This window comes from Papio anubis, chromosome 19 (assembly GCF_008728515.1).
Source record: "Papio anubis isolate 15944 chromosome 19, Panubis1.0, whole genome shotgun sequence".
Taxonomy (NCBI): domain Eukaryota; kingdom Metazoa; phylum Chordata; class Mammalia; order Primates; family Cercopithecidae; genus Papio; species Papio anubis.
In genome coordinates, this window is record NC_044994.1 from 34,607,001 (window position 1) to 34,632,850 (window position 25,850).

At 36.4% G+C, this 25,850-nt stretch overlaps 1 long non-coding RNA gene across 2 annotated transcripts in view; it reads left to right on the forward strand.

The window, feature by feature from the left end:
- Positions 1-25,850, forward strand: part of LOC116271471 — a 165,685-nt gene that overhangs the window by 95,649 nt on the left and 44,186 nt on the right. For both annotated transcript variants that reach the window (XR_004180061.1, XR_004180060.1), the window contains exon 4: positions 7,999-8,063. This is a non-coding gene — a long non-coding RNA (uncharacterized LOC116271471). The remainder of the gene's footprint in view (positions 1-7,998; positions 8,064-25,850) is intronic.

Genomic DNA, 25,850 nt, shown 5'->3' on the forward strand with positions numbered 1-25,850 from the left:
ATGTGCCAGCCTTCAACAGTCGCTATAGCATTTCCATCAAGATTAGAGGGCTAGCACCATCAAGAATGCTGAGAGAAAATTCTTCAAGGCCCAAGAAGGCATTGAAGAATGTGTTTCCAATTTAGAATTTAAAGGTCTGAATATTGTCCTTCCAAGGAAGGAAAGAAGGTTGGAGAGGAATAAGTGATAGACAGAGAAAATGAATTTTTCACAAGAACAAAACAGAAATTGCAAATGCAATGTTCTTGTTACCATTTACACAAAGTTCAAATATATCTTTTTGAAATATAAATTGAAATGTTACAAAACTCCTGGTGCATTTTTTTAGAACTCTAGAGTTTAGATATTAAAACTTAAAATCCAGTTATTTATACCATCTCACCAAAGTGAACTCCTCAGCACTTCAGAAACAGACCAATGACAGTGTAAAGCCCTCTCTTCCAGTTGACAATTCCATTTTCTAGGATTTGAAGCAAGTCTTTGTAAAAACTAAGGCTATATTTCCACAAAACCAAAAACAACAACAACAACAACAAAATAGAAAAAGCTAGTCAAGTTAATTTCCCAGGAAGTCCCTTAAGATATTTACCTAATGAATTAAAAAGGCAACTTTTGATGGATATATTTGAACCCCACAGCAGGAACTACCGGTCAGGTAAGTGCTTTGAGAACTAAATGGCATGCCTGCCATTATTTTCCCTAATCAATGTATACTTCTTCATCCATGTCCTGCTCTACTTCTGGGTTATGTGTTGCCTTCACTTTGCTGAAGGGTGGGCCAATTAATGAAATGAGAGTCAGGTCTCATATTCATGATGTGGAAAGAAGCCATACTGATAGCCAGTTTAAGCACCACCCTCATGTACCCAGCCTTCAACATGATGCAGCTATAGCATTTCCATCAAGATTAGGGCTTGCTTATGGGCTCAAGAGAGAAATTCTTCAAGGCCCAGAAGGCATTGAGAAAATAATTTTTAATTTAAATTTAAAGGTCACGAATATTGTCCTTCTGAGGAAGGAAAGAAAGGTTGGAGGAATAAGTGATAGACAGAGAAAATGAATTTTTCTGAGAACAAGCAGAAATTGCAAATGCAATGTTCTTGGTACCATTTACACAAAGTTCAAATATATCTTTTGGAAATATAATTAGAAATGTTACAAAAACTCCTGGTGCATTTTTAGAAACTCTAGAGTTTTAGATATTGAAAACTTAAAATCCAGTTATTTATACCATCTCACCAAAGTGAACTCCTCAGCCTTCAGAAACAGACAGGTAGTGGTGTAAGCCCACTCTCTCAGTTGACAATTCATTTTCTGGGATTTGGAGAAAGCGTGTTTGAAGGCAAGTATTTCCCTAAACCAAAGTATATATACCATAGCAAATGAAAAAGCTAGTCCAAGTTAATTTTCCCAGAATTACATGAATATTTACCTAATGAATTAAGACCTTTCCCAGTGGTCATCTTGGAAACCCCTCTACTGGCCTTGTTATATATGGGACACATCTTAGAATTATGTAGATTTAAAAATTATGCCTGTAGCACCAAAATCAGATCAAGATAAATAGGTTGCAGGCACAGGTCGATCAACCAGGAAAACAAATGATGCATAGGCTTTTGGTGTTCTCCAAAGATCTGAAGTATTTGGAAGTATGACCTTGCGTGACCCAAGTCATACTGAATATCTACTGAGGCAATGTACACTTCTTAGTTTTATTTCTGGTATTTAGAAAAGGAGAACACAAATCCATCTCTTCAAATGCAAAAATCAGTCATGTAAATAAGACAGCTACTTCCATTACCAAAGTTCACTGTTCTGTTTAGTATGTTCAATGAAAAAATCTGGACTATATTTCAAATCACAATTGCTCTTACAGAAGTAAAGACTGACATGCTTCCATTCAGACTTGGGTTTGCTTTCACATGGTGAGAATACTTTGTTTTCCTTTTTTTTTAAAAAAAAAAAAGAAAAAAAAAGAAAAAAAACGTGAGCTCCAATGCATGCACACAGCAATTTATTTTGGTTAGGTCCATTTGCTTGTCATTCTTTTTCCTTAAAATGAATGATGCCAGGGATTCAGACCACATATTTCAAGCTGTAACCAGGTTTCACTATGCGACTTTCAGTGGCCTGACATAGGCTATGTGCACACTTCAGTTTTAAGTGACTCGTTTCAGAGTTGGAGTGCCAGCTCGAATACCATAAGTTTCATAGGTATCTATTAGCCTACTATGGGTAGATAACACCGATATTTTTTATTTACTTGAAGAGTAAAAACTGGCTTTGTGTAAATACTAAAATCTAAGGCTATAAGCATGTTTCATTGATCTTTTATTAGTAAAGCAGTTAGGTGTCAGAGGTCCCCAATCATCCTCTGAGAGGAAATTCATTTAGAGAGGAAGAGGGCATTTTATAATTGTCTAAAGCTGGATATTCCATAAAGAATGGGAATTGCTTTAAAGGGCTGATTGGAAATCTTCATGTCAGGGGTTAAAAGACTTAAAAACTAGAGTTTGGTAAGAGAAACTCTACGCCTGGTGAAATGTCATCCTATTCATCTCAGCTGCCACTAGGAGCCAGAGCTCTTATCTCTGAATCTCTGAGTGGCTTCTGTGTTCTGTTTTTTTTTTTGTTGTTGTTGTTGTTGTTGTTGTTGTTTTTTTGATTCCTTACTACTGTGTTTTAAAGTCACATTGAATCTGATTGCCCAATAAAGCTCTGTGGGCTATCTGAGTTTTACTTCTGTGTGTAGTGGAAAAGGTACGAATCAGGACTGCAGAGCCATGCTTTGACAGTTGTGTGATCTTGAGATATTGCTCAATTTTTAAAAATAGAGATGTCATAAGATTCAAATAAGCTAAAGCACATAAAAATGCAGCCTACAGAAAAGGTAGAAAATATTTAACATCAATATTTTAGATTGCAGCACCCCATGATAGAAAATGGGCAAAGTCCAACAAGGTGACACAGAAAGGAGGCATAGTCAGTGACTTCAGCAACGTGGGATATGCTTTTTCAGGCAACATTCAACTGAAAAGTTGTTCTTTCAATGCCAAAAGTCAAAGCTGTGAAAGTGCTTTTCAAAATATAGTCCACATCTAGTAGTATCTAGACTGGGTAGTATGGCTATCCTAAATGGATGTCAATAGTACAACTATTTCTATTTACAGGGGTCACTTGTTATAAAAGGACATTTAACACCATACACCTCCAAAAACAGTGTACAATGGGATTAGAATAAACATTAATGATTTCATTGAGTTGTAAGTCAATGGTGTTAATCTACCTCCTAGCCCTTCCCTAAAATAAGTACATGCTTTTAAGAAGAAATGTGTTATGAATACTGAAGCATTGAAAATATGATTGCATTTTTTCCTTCATTTTTTAAAATGATTCTTTTCATCTAACAATCTTATCATCTTTGCATTTCTCACATTGACTTGACTTTTCTGGGAGAGGAGGTGTGCATTTGCGTCAGTGTAGGTGGAACAATTTGCAGGTAGGGCTCCTCAAGATGGTTCATCACTTGGGCTACAGTGGGGCTACTCCCTGTCTACCTTTGGGTTTACCTGCACAACTGGGCAGCCCCTCAGTGGTGATGGTAGGTATTCTATCATTTACTCAGAAATAAGTCTAAGAATGGTAAATTTCAGAGCTCAGTACTGTAAGGATGAGGCTCAGTTGCATCAGACAACAAAAGGCTGCTTTTGTGCCAGAGTGGAGTCAGGGAGTGGCCATTTCACGGTCAGGCTGCTCCAGTTGTCTTAACCACTGAATCGTGACCAACTTGCAAAGATAAGATGAATTGCTAGGAGGCTGACTTGCAAATAGTCAATTCAGTCAGCCATACAGACACAGGCGGTATAAAATGGAGGTCAGCTATGCACACTCAGCTGGCAAGCGATGGAGGGTTTTGCAACTTGAGGTCATTTATATGAAATGAGTCCTAGGCTGAAGAAAAGAAGAAAATTGCTTCTTAGTCAAGAGCACTGAAATCTGGAGTTTATTCTGAAAAGAGGCTTTGAGAATATCTGGTCTAATCCCTTTCTGTTATATAAGTAAATTGAGGCAAAAGGAAATTCATAAATTGGCCAGTATTACTAGAGTTAAGGAGAGAGCCAGGATTAAAATTCAGGATTCCAACCTCCATTTTAGTGCTTTTTACCGTACCCAAGGGAAATGTACTCCATATTTCCTTTCAAAATGCCTTTCCAAAAAGTTGCAACAGAGGGTGTCTTATATTTTACCCTACTCTAAAGCTGGTGTGAATTCATGAATGGGTACATAAAAGGAGGGAGGATATCAGACTCATTCTTATGATATCCTTGGGATAGAAGGGCAGAAGAGAGACGTGAGGAAGAGTGTCCTCTTTATGGTGGGGATGTTTAGTTTTTATTTTATAGTTTAGAATTAGACACTGTTGTACTTCTCTTTCTGCAATTATATATGTAGAGGCTTTCTTAAAAATAGTTGGACCCATGCTTCAAAAGTACAGATGCAACTATTTTTAATATAAGGAAAACAAGTCTTCAAAAGTATCAGGAATGTTATGCTGTTTTTATTTTAATTAAAAGCCACCTAAGTGATATTTAAGTGCTAATGATATTTCTGAACAGTGAATTTCATGATATCCTGTAGGTAGAATTGGGAAGTAGCTGGTTCTGCTGTTTCACCAGGACAAATTAGAAGAAGGAACATTCTTTCCTATTATAAGTCATAGTACATTTATCCCCATAATATTCAACTTGCTTAATCAGCAGATAAGAAATATAAACAAAATGAAACAAACAAAACAAGTAAAAGTTACATACTATTGTCCATGTACCTTTCTTTAGTTATTATATAACATCTACAAACTTCCTTAAATTTTTTAATTGAAAAAAATTGTAAAACATGAAAATATTTGAAATTGCATTTATTTTTATTTACTTTTAGTTTTGCAAAATCATTGGGTGGAACAGATATCTTTTCAACTTCTAACAGCCTATGACTTTTATAAAGCTAGTTCCTCAACTGTATTTATGTTTTTCACTTGCCTAAGAACCTTAATTAAACATTTACTAAGGAATCAGAAAAATTGATGAATATCTGTAAGAAGAAAGTTCATATTGTCACGTAATAACTACTACTCTTAACTTGGGGTTTTAAGAAGGAAAGAACAAAAAACAGAACAAAACAAAAATCAAGACTATCTTTTATAGTTGTGCTGCCATAACTGTGTTTATCTTTAAGTGTCAGAATGCTATCAGTGATAACGTCTTACTGAATAAGCAGATAGCTTACCTGATCTCCATCTCCACAGCACCTAATAGATATTGTGGGAACACAGATAAATCTCATTTTATGTTCTGCTTTGTCACAAGAAAATTAGACTGTGTTCTTCTAAGGAGCATGAGGATATATACATATTCATTGTAATCATCCATAAAAATTACTTTAAGTTGAGCCACTATAAGCTTTTTGGGCACATGCAAAATCTGGATGACATGTTTTGGCTCATTTCACAGTGACTTGAAAAAAAAAAAAACAAAAACTATACTTTTGAGTGATTTGCCACCAGACCTTTAGAAATAAGACAAATTTGTGGATTTTCTTCCTCAGAAGCATATTGCAAAAGAGAAGTATTGATTTTATTTCATTCAGGCAAAATTGGTTATTTATTTTTACTTATGGCCATTGTAAAATAGAGCTGAGCGGTCTTGTTATGATCAAGTAAGAATGATCTATATTGTTTTCCTGGATATTGAGTAGAATCCAAACCATATTGAGGTCAGCAGTGTTAGACAATTTCCCAGCCTTGAGAGGTGGCAATAGGATGAATGTAGCTTGTGGACAGCATGTCTGAGTCAGAGCAATAAACTCTGGCCGTGCATGCACCTCTATTAGGAGCACAAAAGAATCAGAAGTCTCATTTCAGACATGATAATGATGTAGACTTAGATGGCCATAATAAATGTGTAATTATTTTTCAGTCAGTTGGTTTATTTGATGATTCCTGGAATGAAACACTCTAATGGCTCCACATTTAGCAGACACACGCATACAGGCACAACTAAATAAAGCAGCACGTTAGTGCCAAATGCCTTTGCCTTTTGATATCGCAAAGGACAACATATCTAAAACTACATAAAAGTTGCATACATATTCATTGAACATTTAGAATATCTGATTTTATAATTCAATACCATAATATATAGGATGATGAAACTGAGGCCTATTATTATGTCTATTATTTTTTCCTAAGTTCTAAATCAGTACTTACACCACTAAGCAGCACTGGTTTGTTCATGGTTCTATTAGAAATATTGTAGGAAATGACTTAGGGCATCTTTATCCACATTGCTTCCTCAGTCGGATTCCATATTACTCTACCTTGTTCTCTCACTTCAGGGCTCGGCCTGATTTATACCCCTCAGAAGGAACTACACTGCTAATCTTGTCATCCTTCTCTCTTTTACTCTATTGTGTCACTCTGCCTATTTTTCTCCCAGCATTTAGAAAAGAATTCTAATTATTTTGCTTATATATTCATCTGCAAATGTATTTTAATCTTCTCATTGTTACGAAAGCTACCCCAGGTAGGGTCCTCATTTGTGTTGTTCATCACTCCCTTGTTAGAACACGAATGTTGTGGCTCCATTCATATTTAATAGTTGCGTAAAAACGAGGGAGAATGGGGAAAAAACATTAATAATGTTTAAAGTTCAGAGGGGAAAGAGTCGAGGATATTAATGGATATAATAGTAAGTAGAATATTCGCGCACACTGTAGAGACATTAAAAAATGTTTTGGGGGTCAACAGGTGGTAGATTGAGGAGAAATTTAGAATGTTTGGAATAAATCAGAAGAGTTTGATAAAAGGGGGTTTGTGGTAGGTGGAATAAATGGCTCCCAAAGATGTCCACATCCTGATCTCCAGAACCCATAAATATGATGTGACTTTTCATGGCAAAGGGAATTTTGCAGATATGATTAAGTTAAGGATCATGAAATAGAGATCGTATCCTGGGTTATCCAGGTGGGTCATCCAGGTGGGTCCAATGTAATCACAGAGGCACTTACAAGAGTAAGACAGAGGCAGGGTGCGGTGGCTCACGCTTGTAATCCCACCACTTTGGGAGGCCAAGGAGGGTGGATCTCCTGAAGTCAGGAGTTCAAGAACAGCCTAACCAATGTGGTGAAAACCTGTCTCTACTAAAAGTACAAAAATTAGCCAGTCATGGTGGCATGTGCCTGTAGTCCCAGCTACTCAGGAGGTGAGACAGGAGAATTGCTTGAATCTGGGAGGCAGAGGTTGCCGTGAGCGCAGATCGTGCCACTGCACTCCAACCTGAGCGACAGAGCCAGACTGCTCAAAAATAAATAAATAAATAAAAATAAGGCAGAGGACAGTGAGAGAAGGAAATGTGATTATAGAGGCACAGATTGGAGAAAAGAAAAGAGGGAGACAGAGGGAGATTTGAAGGTGCTACCCTGCTAGCTTTGAAGGAGGAAGAGGCCGTAAGTCAAGGAATGTGGGTAACCTATAGAAGCTGGAATAGGCAAGAAAATGAATTCTCCTTTAGAGCTTCCAGAAGTAATATGACTCCGCCTATCCACTTTGGACTTTTTACCTCCAGAACTGTAAGATAACAAGTTGCATTGTTTAAGCCACTATGTTTGTGGTAATTTCAGCAATAGGAAACTAAGATTACTCTTTAATCCCAGTACCCAGAGAAATAAGTACTTCTTGACATTTAACATTACTTGTTTCCTTTTCATAAATGGACTTTTGATCAATGAAGACAGTGAAAGAGAATATTAGAGCTGACACTAAAAACCCTTTGTCATATTTGAAATAAATAGTTTATTTCTAAATTGCAAGTCATATTTAATTTAGCATTATATTCTTAGCTCTAAATATAATAGAAGTTAGTGTGATAAAGAAAAAGTATTAGGGCAAGCCCATATCTACTGCCCTCTTGCATATTTGGATAAATTTCTCTTTTTAAATTTCAGGGGCAGCAGAGATGGCATTATCCGCTTTGGTCACCTCATCCTCATGTCCAGTCTCAGGGAATGTGGTGAGTACCAGTCCAGAGTTTCAGAGTGAAGCCGCAGGCTTGGCGCTCAGCTCTGTCTCAAACAATCTATGAGACTCACAAGTCCTTTCTCTTTCCTGGTTCTCAACTTATGCATAAAATGTGTGTTAGCTTATGCTCAAGGCCCCTTCCAGCTCTAACTTTCTAGGCCCCAATTTAAGCTCTCTAAGAACGTGTGTTCTTTCCATTTTTGTTAGCCTTGTGTTGTTTTCAAGGAACTATAATGAACATTCATCCGTTTCTCCAAATCACATGGTAGGTGGATTTAATTTCTCAAGGAGTTAGAGAAAGAAAACACAACTTTCTGGGAGACATTGAGGAGTCTCTGAAGAAAGAAGATATACCACATATATTTGTCAGAGCTGACACTTTCATCTGATTATGAACCGGACATATTTTCAAGTAATCTTTCTGTTTTTATGATTTTGTTCAGAGAGTCAAACCAATGTCAGGATAAATGTTGAATTTAGTAACATTTCCTTTACTTACTATATTACTTAAGTTTACAAATGTGGGTGTGGCAAAAGAAGTGTTAACCCACAAATCATTCAGTCTTCCAGTCTTATCTGCGGAGGATACAATCCAAGACCCTCAGTGGATGCCTGAATCCATGGATAATAGCAAACCCTGTATATGTTAATTTTTTTCTATCCATATATACCTTTGATAAAGTTTAATTTATAAATTAGGCACAGAAAAATATTGACAAAAATGATGGATAATAACAGAACAATCATAATAATATGTTGTAATAAAAGTGATGTAAATGGGGTCCTTCTCTCCCTCTCTCAAAATATCTTCTCTTACTGTAGTCGCCCTTATTCTTGTGATAATGTGAGATGATAAAATGCCTACATGATGAGATCAGGGAGGTGAATTACATAGGCATTGTGACGTAGTGTTAGGCTACTACAGATGGTCGCCAAACATATGATAATATGATTTATGATTTTTTGACTTTAACATAGTGCAAAAGCTATATCATTCAGTAGAAAGTAGTATAATACTCTGTAATGCGGAACAGCAGCAGTGAGACCCAGGTCCTAGTCAACCATGCCCTCATGAGGCAACCAAAACTCCACAGAGTGCTGTGTTGTCAGATGATTTTGTAGTCTTATGCAAGTGTTCTGAGCATCTTTAAGGTAGTCTAGGCTAAGCCAGTAAGTTAGACGTATTAATGCATTTTCAACTCATGATGTTTTCAATTTGCAATGGGTTTATTCAGAAGTAGCCCTATCTTAGGTTGAGAAGCATTTATATTGACCCTCTGATGATGTGTCAGGAGAATTATCTGCTTTAGGTGATCCTGGATCATCAGGCCATAGCGATGTAAATAATTGGATGTCAGGAGCAGACAATGTTTATGGTTGGGGATCCGTGATAGTTGAAAGCTTTTTGCCAAAACCTTTTGGAAGAGCATTGTAACTGAACATTGTTCTCTCTTTTTAACTTGTCAAAGTGCTGCTTCATAAATTGTAATCTTGTGATGATCATAAAGTTGACTTTATTGCTGTGCTCCACTGGAGGATTGTATTCCAAAATTTTGTCCTTTAATGTCAGTGCAATTCGAACCACTTTGGCAAATTTTGGTAATGTTCACTTTACTGGTTCTCCTTCGGTCTTTTCTTCTTTATCTTCCTCTTCCTTTGCAGATGACTCAACAGTTCTCTTTATTACTTATTTGTTAACCATTCTTAATGGCCTTCAATACGTTCTTCCAATTCTTCATCAGACATTTTGACAAATCCTTCTCTACCAACTTGTCTTGCTGCATGAATGGCTTTTCTAACTTCTTCCTTGATTCCTGGGAAGCCTTTAAAGTTATTCACAACTTTATAAGTTCTTTCAGCAAGCACTCACAATTTCTGGTTTTATTTTATTCATTGTCACTTTAATGAGTCATTACATCAACAACAGTGAAGAATGATTTCCAGCACTACCTTATGCCAGCTCAGGCTCTGCATCAATTGCTGATCAAATCCAATCAAATAGATAGTGTGGGGGCAGGGAGAGGGCATACATGGCCTTGAGAAATTGAATGTTGCCCTAGTGAAGGAGGTAAAGTAATGTGGTTGTATTTAAAGATAAAAATACAACCTTGACGTTTTTATTTTCATAGCAAACAGATTGAAGATGGCCAGGTGCATTGTCTGTTATTAATACGACTTTAAGTTCCAATTCTTCCCCTTCCAAGTATTTTATTTTTAACTTCTGAGATGAAACATTGGTGGAACATAAACAAGATGGCTTTTACCGATGTTTTCTGATTATATTGCAAGGACACAAGGCAGATAATTTTTGTTTTTGTTTTTGAGGGCTTGTGGGTTCTTTGTTCTGTGCACTACTCCAGGCTTTATTATATCTTCACAGTGTTGCCACATAGTACCAGAGTTATTTGGGGCCTTCCATGGTTTATGCTCTGGTGCCTTGTTTGCACTTTTATTTTTTCTTTTTAAACAACTATAGATTCTATTGGATATCATCTTCCACAGCAGCCTCGTTTAAGCACAGTTGAAGACATACTTTGTATGGTATTCTTTCTCCTTAATCAAACTCTTCAATTTTGGCAGAAATATGGCAGCAGATTCTCATTGGCAGATGCAATCTCTCCATTAATTTTTATGTTTCAGTCCAAAGTTATTCTTGAATATGTGTAACCATCCCTTATTTGCAGTAAACGGTTTGGTGTCACTCAGTTCAGGGAATCCCTTCCTGAAGTCATTGTATAGGCACAATGCGTCCTGATGCAACACAACGCCATACATCTGGACACACTTTTCTGTTTATGTTTTTCATGCTCAAATGTAATGCCTTTTTCATCTTCACCAATCACCTGTCACACACTGTGACTGTAACTATTGCAGTTTAAGGTGTGACAGTAAAACTAACACAAATTTCTTTTTTCTTTTTCAACGATTTCATGGCTAGAAGATTTGTTCTTACTGTAGATCTTAGCAACTTCACAAAATGTTTTTTCTTACCTTATTAAGCCAAGGACTTCCACATTTTCACTTAAAGAAAACACTTTATGGCTTCTCCTTGGCATATCTGAATCACCAGCATCACTTCTCTTGTGTTTTGGTGCCATTGTTAAGTGAAATAAAGTTTCCTTGAGCACAAACATTGCGACAGTTGATCTGATAACTTAGATGGCTACTAAGTGACTGATTGACATGTAGAGTGTATAGTGTGGATGCATTGGAGAAAGGAAAGATTTATGTTCTTGGTGGGACAAAGCAGGGTGGTGTGGAATGTTATCACACCACTAAGAACAGCACACAATTTAAAACGTACAAATTGTTGATTTCTGGAATTTTCTGTTTAATATTTTTGGACTGTGATTAACCTCAGGTAACTGAAACTGCCCAAAGCAAAACCATGGGTAGAGGGGTACTACTCTACTTGCTTTTACCTGGGTTCCCTAAAATGGGAACTCCCAATGTAGATGGCCCTAAGCTTCTAACTCACATTCCAAGTCTACAAGGATAGAGAGAAATTTGAGAAACTAAACACATTTAGGTTGTGTCCACATATACAAACTGGTTTTGGGAGAACTAGTGATGAAACTAAGTTAAGCAATTATTTAGAATGGGATTATCAACATTTAATTTCTTACTACTGGAACTTGCTGAATCAGCTCCTCCTTCTCTGAATTCTGTGTGTACAGACTGTGACCTTAAAATTAGTGCTAACAGCAAAACCCCTTTACCCCTTGCAGATTTTCCTCTTAAGTCTTTCTTGGGAGAAGAATTGCTCCCATGGTGTGGCAAAAGGTAGATGAGTGTTTTGAAGAGCCATTCAGTTCATTATTTTCAACAAGAATTGAAACATTGAGTTGAATAGTTTAAAGACCTGAATGAATCATCAGGTTCAAAATCAGAATCTGAACAGCAACTATTTACAATTGGAACAACCCTAAGCTTCAAAATTTTTAGCTTGACTGGGTAAACTAGGGCAAGTAAAAAGTTGAAGGAGTGATACAGCTATTGGGAATAAAATATTTAGAAATCTGAGAGATATTCTTTGAAACACAGACCTTTATTTCATGGGTAGATAGATACATCAAGGATACTGCTGTTTGGGAAGAAAAAAAATTCCCTTGAAGTACAAGAAGGACTAACTTACATTAATCATCTTCTTATATTGAAGGACTTAACAACCACAGCACTGGATCAGTATATCTATGATTGAGTTTTGATGATAATGCTATTATCTGTGTAAGATCAGAAAAAAATGACTTCACTTTTCTTGTTTGTACAATGGGGATAATAGTAGCACATGATGGTCTATTCCTGGAAAGTTTTTGGGAGGATGAAATGAGATAATGCCTGTGGTTCTTGAAAAACACTAAGGATTCAGTGATGGTTAGCTCTTTGTATTATTAGTAGTATTTATAAAATATGTCTTAAGAAATTCTTCTAGGCTAGCAGTGAGCTAGAATTTGAAGACAGAGTGCCACTGAGTAGCTCATAGTTTAATGAAACAATAGCCACATAATAAATAAGAGCATTATAATGTGACAAGAAGCAAAGACAGGCATAGGTAAGGTATATTGACTGTATGGAGGAGGAATTAAATAGTGACATCAGGTAAATTTAGAAAACACTGTTTATGGGAGGTGATACTTGAACCCCAATTCATATGATAAATTGAAGTTTCCTAGGAGGGAAAGTATTGTGAGAATGGGTTGTCTGGCTTTTAGTTTTAACTGAAGCTGAATTTGAGAGTGCTTCAATGTAATTTTGTGATCAATTAATGGTACATGATTTTATTTATCTAGTTGTTACCATTCATGGATGTGGGAAGGGAATATAAGGGTATCCATTTGGAAAGGAAACAAGTGTGAGATTTTGAAAGACATAATGTAGCACTCTCAGGATTTCGGATTTAATCTTTTAGCCAACAGTCAGCCATAGAAACTTTAGAAAACTGAGGAGTAACATGATGACATATATTCTGACATTTTAGACAGATCACTGTAATAACATTGTTGAGAAAGGATTTTAGGTCAAAAAGACAATATGTAAGGGGAATGCATAAAAGAGTCTTAACTTTAAGTCTATATGAGAAATGGAAGGAGTTTTACCTAAGACAGTAAAAGCATGATGGAAAGAAAAATGTAAATCTAAGAGGATGAAATTTAGTTTCTTGGAAACATGTGAGATATAAAGGAGACACAGATGTCAAGAATGACCATATTGATGGTTATAAATTGAATTAGCCTATTTAAATACTGACACTGTTGTTACAGGACAGGGGTCCTGATCCAGACCCCAAAGGAGGGTTCTTGGATCTCGTGCAAGAAAGAATTCAGGGCAAGTCCGCAATGCAAAGTAAAACTAAGTTTATTAAGAGAGTAAAGTAGCGAAAGCTACTCCATAGACAGAGTAGGAAGTTCCCGAAAGTAAGAGGAGGAACACATCCATCCTAGTTACAACGCTTGTATATGCTGAGAGATATGTTCTGCTACAAGGGTTTGTGATAAAGGATTAATTTTCTGAATGACTATATTTTGCGAGAATCGATGTTATTATCTTTAAAGCAAAATTAGGAAGGCCTTTGTTTTCCAGATATGAGGATATTTGGACACTCCCAAGTCTGGGTCTGTTTAGTAAACATTATTAATTTGTTCCCTTCACAATAAACATCTAGAGGGTAGGAATGCCTAACTTTCTGAGAATGCATCCCAGTAAGCCCCAGCCTCATTTTTCTAGCCCAAAGTGCCCAAATGGAGTCACTTTGGTTTGAAAGCCTCTGACACTATTAATAAAGATAGGGTATACAGATGTGGCTTGGATTAACAAGTAGAGAGATTATATTCCATTTTGAAAATGATAAATGTGAGGTGCTTAGCTTACCTCAGAGTAGAAAGTCAGATGCCAAGTGTTATAAATGAGAGACTGAGGGGAGAGGTCTTGCATGACCATGCTTGCCTGGGGGTTGTCGGCCTGCAGGAGTTAGAGGAAACCCAGACAGCCACTGTACTTCCCCAGAGACAGACTTGAAAAGAAAGATTAAGGAGTGAGCATTATCTTTACCCTTAACTCAAAGGGAGTACCTAGATGCTCTACCTACGTTTAAACAAACAAAAGAGTTAAGAGTGGTGAAATGTAAAACAGTTGATGAATCTCCATAAAGAGCACACAGGAGCTTCTTGTACTATCCTTACTTTTTTTTTTTTTTTTCAAAGTTTAAATTATATCAAAGTAAAAATTTTATCAAAAAAATCTTTGCAACTATGTCAACAGAAACACTATTAAATAATTACTCTAAAAATTGGTGTAGAATGAAACAGATTGACAGGGTTGATGAGATACTTTTTAAAATTAGATTTATTAATTATTTTGCTAATGTTACTAGTATAAGACTTTTACTTCAATGTTAAGTTCTCTGATATGGATTAATAGAAATTTGCCTAATTCTGTGATACTGTGAAACTTCCTGGTAATCCATAGTGAGGAATTAAGTGAATGTGTTACCATTCCCGTCAGTGGGTAACAACCAGACCAGAATTCTTCATAAAAATGTAGGAGGGAACAGAGGGGTCAGTTATCCAGGAAGTGCAGTTATAGGAATCCAACTTCAAGGCTGTAAGTTTGACATGTGGGATGAATGTTCATATTAACAGAACTCAGATAATTTACAGTCTCTGACTTGGGGCTTTTACTTGGTGAATGCCATAAAAAATGACATAGTACATTTTTATTTTGGTAACACTTTCCCATTACCTTTATCTTGAGAAAATCTATCGAAGCCCAAGGGCTTAGAAGAACACCATACTCTTATCTGTTTTTGGGGGGAGGATATGTACAGAAACAAGTTATTTTAGTTCCTTGAATGTAGTCATAATGTACCAGCCAGGAGGGCTTTTTATGAGTCTTCCAATACAAGATAGAGTGGATTTTGTTATTAGAATATCAGTTCCAGTAGAGATACCTCCTAAAACCAGCCATTTAACGGTGTCTCAGACATTTGGCTTTTAAATGCAAATATATATTTGAAAAAAAATCCACAAAGTTAATTTTTAACGATTTAAAACATCCAAAAGAAGGCTTTCTTTTAAACTAAGAGTCATCAAAGAAAATTTTGATAATACAATTTTTATTTTATGTGAAAAATATTTATATAATTTACATTGGATCTTACCTTTCTTGTCAGTAACCTTGCTGTTTGATAATTGTTTTGTGTACAGTTTTTAGTGACATTCGAAGGTTGCACATACTAACAGTGTTCTCTTCAGCTACATGACCTTGTGTGAGTTATGCGACCGTTCTAAACCTCAGTTTCCCCAAAATGAAGATAATAACAGAGTATTTATCATCTGCTTATTATAAATATCAAATGAGATAATGCATATGAAATGTTTAGCATGGTGCCTCATCTATTCTAAGTAGTCAATATATGTAAGCTATTATTATCTTAAGATGAAAACTTAAATCATTTTGTTCTTTTGGACTAATGTATCTATTAGTCTATTGGCACAGAAAATCAAAACATTCATATTCATTAATGGTCTGAAATGATCATTTGTTTTTTATTATCTGGTCAATTTAATTAAACTCACAATGTCATTTTGTATACTAATCAATGAATTATATAGTCAGTCAATATTTGTTTTTGAAAACTTACTGTATGTCCCCTGTCTTAGCCATTGGAGAGGATACTATATTTATATGTCTCCCCAGGGTTATTCTTTAGCTAAATACTGAAAGCATGCCTAGTGTTTGGGTGTTTGTGATGAACTTGTACCTCTTAGTTATTTCAATTCTCTTTAATTTAACAAATAGACCCTGCTCTACTTTCACAGAGGAAGTACACAGATTATACAGATAGTGGGGAATATACGGATTACAAGGCTCAGACTCTATCCTTAAGAATCAGTCTAGTGGGTAAAACAAATGATCATAGTATAGCGTTGTATTCAGCACAGTAAGTGTTCATAAATGATAAAATGCTAACAGACAGTAATGGAGAAAAAAATGATCAGTTATATCTAGCAGGCTTGAGAGGACTAGATTGAAAATGGAAGCTTGAACTGGGATGTGAAGGATGAGTACACACTCAGTTTAAAATTCCAGGTAGAGTAAGGAGCCTGGAATACATGGAAGAATGAAAGAGCTGGCATGTAAGAAAGAATTATATGTCATTTGGTTGCAGAAGAAAAGAATTAAGTGAATGAAGCAGAGGAAATGGGAATAAATGGTATGGGCAGAATCACATGATACATCTTGGTTATTTCAATTCCTACCACATTTCTTCATGGGAAATCTAGTTCCCCCTTCTCTTTGGGCTTAAAATAAAATTCAAATGTATTTCTGGTATATTATTTCCCTTTCCATGTGAGATGATAATGTATATATTTCATCATGGGTGATTTTCTTGGGTGAAGAAATGAGAAACTGGAAATCTCAAAACAATAAAACATTTTTTTCCTAATGTCTCACTGCTGATCCTTAATGGAACTTCCTTCCATTATTCCAAGAGCTGTACTGACTGCTCCTACAGGACCCTGAGGGTTTCTTAGTCCCTTCAACAGCACCAAGTCAACTCTTGATTCTTCCTGAAGGGGTCACTGAGGAGCCCCAGGTAGCAGCTGCCTGCTACCTGTCACTTTTTGAGAAATTATTCAAAGTCTCCTATTCTTGCCTCTGGGAAATAGGCCTATGAAATAGCCCATGCTGTCACACTTCTTGTTGATTTTTAGGGTTTTTTTTTTTTTTTTTTTTTTTTTAAATTTCTTGGCTGTGTTTCAAGTTAGGTCATTTTACTGCAGTAGCTAAGGGAAAGTTCTAAAGTTTTCTAGAAAAACCTGCTGAGATGACTTCTTGGCAGCAAAAAATTCAGTGTTCTAGAGTGCCTGGCCAAAGCACAGAGTTCACTTGTAAATAGTAATCTCCCTATTCACAGAAGGCAGATGGTCGCCTGTGTAAATACCTGGAGTAATCCTCAGTTTTCCTAAATTGGACAGGGAAAGAAGGGCAGATTTCTGGACCTCATTCTTTCCTGACTGAATCAACATCTCAAGTGAGGGACATGGGATCTGCCTTTTAAGGCAGTGCCTATTCCATAGCAACTTTTTTTCTCACTAAAGTTTTAAGAGCTTTGATATAAACTAAAACATTTGAAGACACTGAAGGATTTTGAAAGTTGTGCTGCGGGAAGATTAACCTACTAGCGTAGTACAAGATAGATTAAATCAAGGAGAAATTGGAGGCCATGATGTAGTTAGAAAGTTATTGCACTTCTAAAACAGGTCTAAGGGCATGAGGACAGGTATTAATCTGGTGTTTGGGTGAATGTGTGGCTGTAAATCATGGTAATATGTAGAGAAGATTGCAGTATAAATGTTTTCTTTCGATGTGCTTAAAAGACATTTTCTGGCATAACAAACTCTGCCTCATCATTAAGAAATAGTGAAGAGATGGGCATGTGCTTTAACTTAAAAGGGCCAAATGTTCTCCGTGAGTGTTGACATGAAACTGGGAATTAAATATGACCATCCAACTTCTCCAAGAAAGACATGCACTGAATTAATAAGCTTGAGAAAGCTTCATCTCGCCCTAGTTGTGAATGTAACCAGATGGCCAGTCACACATGCCACTGAGAAACACTGAAGTGGTTTTGTCTTTTTTTTTAAACAAACTAGGTTTTGATTATTCCAAGATGAAAGCTATTATGGAAAATGTTCATTGAGATAGGACAACAATGAAGCCGACAAAAATAGCACAAGAAACAAATAAAAATGAGAGGTTTTGTGGGGACAGGCACAAAGCAGGTTTCCAATTCTGCTTTAGTTACTTAGGTAAATGGAATTTTATAGTACAAAAGCTGGACGGGACTACTGAGGCTCCAGTGTTCTTCACTATACAAATGAGGAAACAACAATTCAGAGATGAAGACTTTCCTGTGTCCTTTAACCTACATCACCAAAGCATTTTTATTTATTTCAAAACTGATGCAAGTCATGCCAAAATAAACACATTTATGTGTGCTATCTTACTGATTTTTTAAAAATAAACTTCTTTTTAAACTGAAACATAACATAGATTCAGAAAAATAACACTCACATTGTCAATATTCTAATTGATGAATATTTACAAAATGAATTATGTAAAAATGATGCAGTAAAGAAATAGGACATTATCAGTAACTCAAAGTTCCTCTTATCCTCTTTCCCATTTACTATTTACTCTAAGCTTATGAGCTCAGGTTGTTTTAAGTTTAAGCCTATTAAAAGCAATGCTATTTTGAAATATTTTTGTGCATGTCTTTTATAAATATACATGCTTTCCTAGAAGTATAAATCTTAGATTGTAATACGTGTATACAATTAACTTATTAGATTTTACTAGTTTCCTGGCAGATACTTGCATATGGACATTAAATTTAAAACCAAATTAGCACTGTCAAGCTTGGTGAAAGAAGAGTCTGTTAATAAACTTTGCTAAAAATAATTAGATATATATATATTTTTTAATGAACCTTGATCCCTACCTCACAATATAGACAAAAGTCAATGGCAGGTGAATTGTAGTAAATATTAAAATTTGAAAAATACAGCTTCAAGAAGTTATATTAAATAATATTGTCATATACTCTGATGACTTTTGGGCAGAGAAAAAAAACTTTTTATAAATTGATGAAATGGAGCCACATTATCTCTAAGACTTTCTCTTAAGAAATAAAAAGGTAAACAGAGTGAAAGATACTTGCAATACATGCAACTGGTAAAGGGAATGAATTCAGAATATATAAAAATCTCATACAACTCAAAGAAACGACAGCCCAGTAAACATTGTGCCAGTCTGGAATGGGCATTTTAGGAGATAAAATATCCTAATGACCAATTAAAATAAAAAATTAGCATTAAACTTAGAGTTAAATACTACCACACACACACTGAGTTGGTTAAAATTCATTGGAGAGGAAGACAAACACTGGGTTTTCTCACACACTGCTAATGGGAATGTTAATTGCCACACCTATTTTAAAAACTGTTCTACATTATTTATTAAAGTTATAAAGACTCTCCTGAGTTTACACCCAACAACATATATCCCATGAGACAGGTACTAGATTACTCACAACAGATTAATGCATAATATCCCAACGTGAAAACAATACAATATTTTATCCAAAATAGAACTGATTATTAATGTTATATATCAAATTATGGAATACAATAATTAGTATGGTAGGGGTACGCAAACCTTTTTTCTAAGAGAGAATAGGGAGTGGTGATAAAGAAGAAACATTGTTCAGAAGGTATTGGTGCTCTGCTTTTTTCCCTGGATGATGGTTATCCAGTTGTTTGCTTTGCGATTATTCATTGAACCATTCACACATTTTATACACTATTCTGAAATACATTTTTATTTAACAGTAAGAAAAACAGAATCAACCAAATTTGATAAAGAATTCTTATACTAGAAATAGAAGAGGAATATTGTGGGGTAAAAGCTAAAAAAAAGAAAAACGTAGCTCCAATACTAATCAGAGTGTTTGTTTAAATTAACATGGTATTTTCACAGTGCCTTAAAGAAATCATTATAGCACCCTGATGAAATAACAAGATTGGAGGTGGGAACTCTCTCTGCAAAAGCCCATTTCTTAGTAATAACACAACTTGTTTTAAACAAGGGATTAGGGGCCAGAGGATCTTTTTGAAGGGAAATTCAAAAGACTAAGATTATTTGAGGTTAACTTTTCTAATGTTGACATGTCCCAAATTGTAATTCCTCTGTTTCTTAAGGTGGCAGCTTAATTTAATAAAGTGGGAAAATACATGATTCTTATTCAGTGTTATGGAATATTCCTTCTTGTGTGGAATGCTCCTCCTCCTCTTAGGAGTGCTGGATCTACTGCTGAAGGTCATTTGCATATGAGATAGTCTCATCCAAAGCTGACTGACTAGTATTCTAGGAGGACTGCAGTTGAGACTGGGTCAGAAGAACATTTAGCATCAGGAACTATTCTTGCTGTGAACTTTTCTGGAGCCATCAGTATCTCTGATTCTTTCTGCTTCTGGAAATACCTTTACTGATTATTTTAATAAGACTTTCTACCATTCATCTTTCTCTGCGGTCGTAGCCTGTTTTCATGGACAATTGACTACTTGACTTGCTCTCTTCACTATGTAGCCTCATCCTTATTGTTTTCATATTTGTTTACATGAACTCTGGTATGCTCATTTTGTGTGTACTCAGCTTCCTGAATTTGACTTTTCACTTGATCATTTAAACTCCTGTTTCTTCTTACTTAGCATGAGCACTGTAGATTAACATGGATATGAATGTGGTAAACATGAAGTTTGAAAATAATGATTTTATAATAAACAGCAGAGAGAGAGAGAGATAGGAAAGAGACAAGAAAGGACTGGGGAGAAAAATAGCCAAAAAGGCATGTGAATAAATAATGAAACAAGTGAAGAGATATTTTAAAAGGAGTTTGCTTAGAGATGCAATGGAATGAAGAATACTGAAGAAGTGTTGCTCACTAGAGTAGCTACAGGAGATGAAAAGAGGAGCGAGTGTTAGAAAGGATAGTTTGCAGAAGGGTAATACATACAGCAAGCATTTAAAGATGAATAAATTGGTGTAGTATAAAGCCAGGTTCAATATCTGTTAAGAGCAAATAATCTACTTTTGTCCTAAAATTCCTTGGATTTGGGACCCAGAAGTAAATGGCAACAAGTCTTCAAATACTAGATCAAAGCATCATTTCATTGTATGATGTGTGTTAATAAACTGATTTAAGTATATGCTGTCATGATTTTACAAACAATAATAGGAGTTGAGTGAGAAGTGCAGAGCAGCAATTTGATAGAAATTGTCCATTGGTTAGGTGGTGTGAGAAGTCCTGCTGAAGATAAAATGAAAGAACAGGTTGTGGACTGCTCATGCTGAGACAAATCTAATAATCTGATTGAAATCAGTGTGTCACCGTTGATATCCCCAGACCTCATGGGGAGTAGTCTTCATTCACTTCCCTATGCCATCACCTGCATGACTCAACATCCCCACCATTGTTGCTTTCTCTTTTTCTTCAACAAGTATAAAGCTCTGCAATTAGATACACACAATGACTAAAAGCATGGAACTTGCAGTCAGATCTAATGGTGACACAGAAAACAAATATGTAGTTGGTCAGTTAATTATTTAAGTAAGTGCTATAAAAGAGAAATGCAGCTTGTTAAGATAGTGTATAATCAGGGTGGGTGTGGTGGCTCATGCCTGTAATCCCAGCACTTTGGGAGGCCAAGGTGGGCAGATCACCTGAGGTCAGGAGTTCGAGGCCAGCCTGGCCAACATGGTGAAACCCCATCTCTACTAAAAACACAAAAATTAGCTGGGTGGGGTAGTGGTGCCTGGAATCCTAGCTACTTGGGAGGCTGAGGTGAGATAATCGCTTAAACCCAGGAGGCAGAGATTGCAGTGAGCTGAGATTGAGCCACTGCACTCCAGCCTAGGCGACAGAGCAAGATTCCGTCTCAAATAAAAAACAAAACAAAACAAAAAACCTAAAACAAACAAGATAGTGTAGACTGGGAATTTGAGAAAGGTATTTATCCACAAGTAATGTTATTTATGCTGAAATAAGCCTACTTTATGCTTTTGGCATACACAGAGTTACCCCCTTCTTTCATATCTCACCCAGTCCTTGCCCTTCCTGTCCTCTACATGAAATTCTTCCCAGGGTTCCTCATGGTACATTGCCTGGTAACCGTTTTGAAACGTTTGACTATACCTAAGGCTTTGAACAGATTGGAAAGGCCCACATCTAAGTGTTTGTTAATATATTCCCTAAGAACACACCGTTTACTGTGTGCTCTCAAATATATCACATAACATTAGAGTAGAATGTTTTCGTCAAAAAAATAAAATATAAAAGCTTGTAACATACAATTGAAGACTTGAAGACTTGAAGTAGAGAAGATTGGGTATCACCTGTCGCAATCATCAATGTGTGGTCTAAATGACTTTTAATTTAATATAATAGCTGCAGCTAATGTAACTAGCAGTGAATTTTAAATATTTTCTCATTGAAGACTACTTAGCAAAATTTTTCTGTTCTTAGCATTATAGTGATTACTCAACAAGACTAAAGAAACAGCATGTGTAAAATACAAGGTTGAGCACAACATACTCAAATGGTGCCAAGAAGACTCATTTTGGCTGACATGGGGCACTGTCTCACTGCAAGGAAAATAGAAGGCAGTATGGTATTGCAGTTGGGAGACTAGGCTTTTGATGCTGGAAACTGAGTTAAATTCTGGCTCTTTCTCACACTGCCGACATAAATGTTCATAGGTTACTTATTCAGTCTCTGCCTCAGTTTCTTCATTTGTAAAATAGTGATACATATTATATCATCACAAGATTGCTTTGAGGATTTAAGGGAATATTGCAAGTATAACAGCTCAGAACAGGACTCTACTAATATAGAATATTACTGCTACAAGTGATTGAAGCCCAATTTAAGTTGGCTGAAACAAATAAACAAATAAAATATATTTTTGGCTCAGATAAAAGAGAAGGACGGGGGTGGGGTTGAACTTCAGGTCTAGCGAATCTAGGAAATCAAATTACCTGTCTCACCTTGTGCCATTGAGTCTCAGCTTCATTCTTTCCTACTGCAGACAGATCTCTTCTGCTTTTTGGAAGACATGACACGGATTCTTTTAGACTTAATCCCATCTTTCCTTGTCAGTTGTTAGGAGTGGCTTATAAATGTCCATGCTTTAGCAATATATAGATCTCCAGCAGGATTTTGTTTCCCCAATTTTGGGTCACAGGTGCACAATTCTGGTGGAGGAGTTTAGACTGGAATCCCTAGCAAAACAATTTACTGAAGTGGAGAAGGAGTAGTATCCCCAGGAAGAGCAGGAAGGTATAGTCCTAGAGAGGAGAAAGCAGGAAGATTGATAAGTGATATAAAGTGCTACTAGAAGATGAATGTTGAATAGATGTTGAGTTTCTGTTATGGCACAAATGAATTACAAAGTTTGAGGATCCTTGAGTTGGCAAAATGGGACTTACGGATGACTTCTTTGGATTAGAAAGGAGGAGTGAAGGGAGAAATTTCCAGCCAGTTCATCCATCCCTCATTCTCATTTCGTAATTCACAATTTCCCCAAAAAGGAAGGGTGAGAGAGCACATCTGTGGTAGACAGAATAATGGTTCCCCCCAAATTTTTGTTTCCTAAATTCTTGCAACATATGCATATATTATGTCTCAGAGTAAAGGGACCTTGCAGCTGTGATTAAATTTAAGACCCTGAGATGGGAAGATTATCCTGGATTATCTGTGTGATGCCATATAATAACAAGTGTCCTTACAAGTGAAAGAGAGAGGCAAGGATTTAGACTCAGTAAAGAAGATGCAATGAAAGCTGAGGTAGCAGTGATGTAGTTGCTGGCTTTTCAGATGGAAGAAGGGGCCCCAGCCAGGAAATGCATCTAACCCCTAGAATATAGACAGGGAAAGGGAATAATTTCCCCCTAGAGACTCCAGGGGAAGACATACTGCTAACACATTGATTTTACCCTTGTGATATTCATTTTGGACTTCTGATCTTCAGAACTGTAAAGTAATATTTTTATTGTTCCAAGCCACTAAGTTTATAGTACTTTTTCTACAGCATCCATAGGGAACTAATACAACATTTATACACTTACTCTAACTTCTCTGTTCCTTCTCCCACTCTCCTTCTCTCTCACTCTCCCCAGTTTGTTAGTTCTTCTTTGTAATTAGTGTGAAATTCATTGACTTGTATTCCCCTAGAGATTGGGGCAACAACTTTAAAATATGACCTCATAGTGGTGGGCTTCTCCTCCTTGTGGTAAACATCTCTAGACAGAGCCCAGGTTAAAGGCAAGTCATAGTTGACTTTATATTATCAGTTTATATAGCTCAGATAGGTAAGTTTATTTTGAGTTTTCATGCAAGTGTATCTAGAGATATCTCAAATCATAATTAGTTGAAATTTTTTTATTCGACTTGCAATTGGCTTCTCTAGTAGCAGAGGAACTTGTGGGAAGGAAAGGATGGTCTGCTACTGGCAGAAGAATGAGAAAGAATCACACTGGAAAGAATTACAAGCATATGTGGATGACGTGGGCTATTCTTCACCTTCATCCATCTCAAGCAGTCTGCTCTCAGAGCAACCCTTAGATCCCTTCAAGCCTCTGTTTTCTGTTACTCATTTGCACGTAACTGGTGTATTGAACAAGCAAGGCTCATTAGCGCAGTCAGAGTATGCATTTATTTTCTTTGCCCATTGTCCCAGTTACTTTACTTATGAGATAGGGAGCTGTTTGGGTTTTTTCCCCTTACTCTGGAGGAATATTCAAGGCAGACCCATAACTTTTCTGATTTTTTAATGTATTCAACATCCTACAGTTAATTTGAGTCACAAAATAGATAGCACTCAAAATGTTCAGTTCCATGGAATCGTCAGATTTATTCACAGTTACAGCTACTTTACCTACTTTCTCAGCTGACGATTACCGCTGTGGGTGGCAGAGGTATGGCAGCTTCTTATTTCTCCCCTCATTGCTCCTCCCAAACTTGCAATTTATGAGTCTTTCAGGGTTGACTCTTAGTAAAGGAGAAATATTAAGGGGAAAATGTTTGTACTTGGGGCATACAGTCACATATGGATTTTATGCTGAGTCTTGTTAGTGTCCAATGCTGATGTGAGTTTGCAGAGAGACAATGCCCAGTTAAATTTGAGTTTTGGATGAACAGCAGATTTGTTTGTTTGTTTGTTTGTTTGTTTGTTTGAGACAAGGCCTCACTTTGTCACCCAGGCTGGAGTGCAGTGCTGCAGTTATGGCTCACTGCAAACTCAACCTCCTGGGCTCAAGTGATTCTTCTGCCTTAGCTGCCCCCAAGTAGCTGGAACTACAGGTGTAAGCCACCACACCCAGCTGATTTTTGTATTTTTGGTAGAGACAGGTTTCTCCATATTGCCTGGGTTTGTCTCAAACTCCTGGGATCAAGAGATCTGCCAGTCTCAGCGTCCCAAAGTGCTGGGATTATAGGTGTGAACCAGCAAGCCCGGCCAAACAGCAAATTAAAAAAAAAAAAAATACGTAATGTCTCATGCAATATTTGAGACATATTTAGACTAAAAATTGTAGATAAATTTTTTACTTATCTGATTTATCAATAAATTTTTATTAATGGGTTCTTTGTATTCTGACAGAAATACTTTGAATATATTGCTGGGTTCTATCTTGCTAGCCTTTGTAGTACCTTATTAGATAAGATCTAAGACAATGCCACATTATTGTTCTATCATGCTTAACCCACATTTGAGCTATAAAAAATGCTTGTGCAATCTATGTCCTGGTTAATGCTGAGAGTGTAGGTCACCAATTTCCCCACCTCGCTTTGTTCCCACTATTTGTCTCTCGTCTTTAGCATTTTCAGTCTGCAGTCTGGCATGAGTTCACTGCACTTCTTTACCTGCAGGTGACACATATTACATATTCAAAGAGGTCATATTGGATTTCCATTCTCCAAGCGTGAGGTAAGAAGCAGACACTCTATCTCTACCCTTAGGAGAAGAAATTCTCAGCAAGGAAACACCTCCTTCCATGAAAGTGTTCTCCAAATTCTTTCCATCGCCAAACCAAATCCTTCTATTCTCTATACTCTTTTGATTTTTTTTTTTTTTTTGAAATTTGCATTGTGTTGGGAAGCTCACTTTGGTGCAATTTATCTTTTCTATCTTGATGCTTTCAACAAAGTTCCTAACTTAAT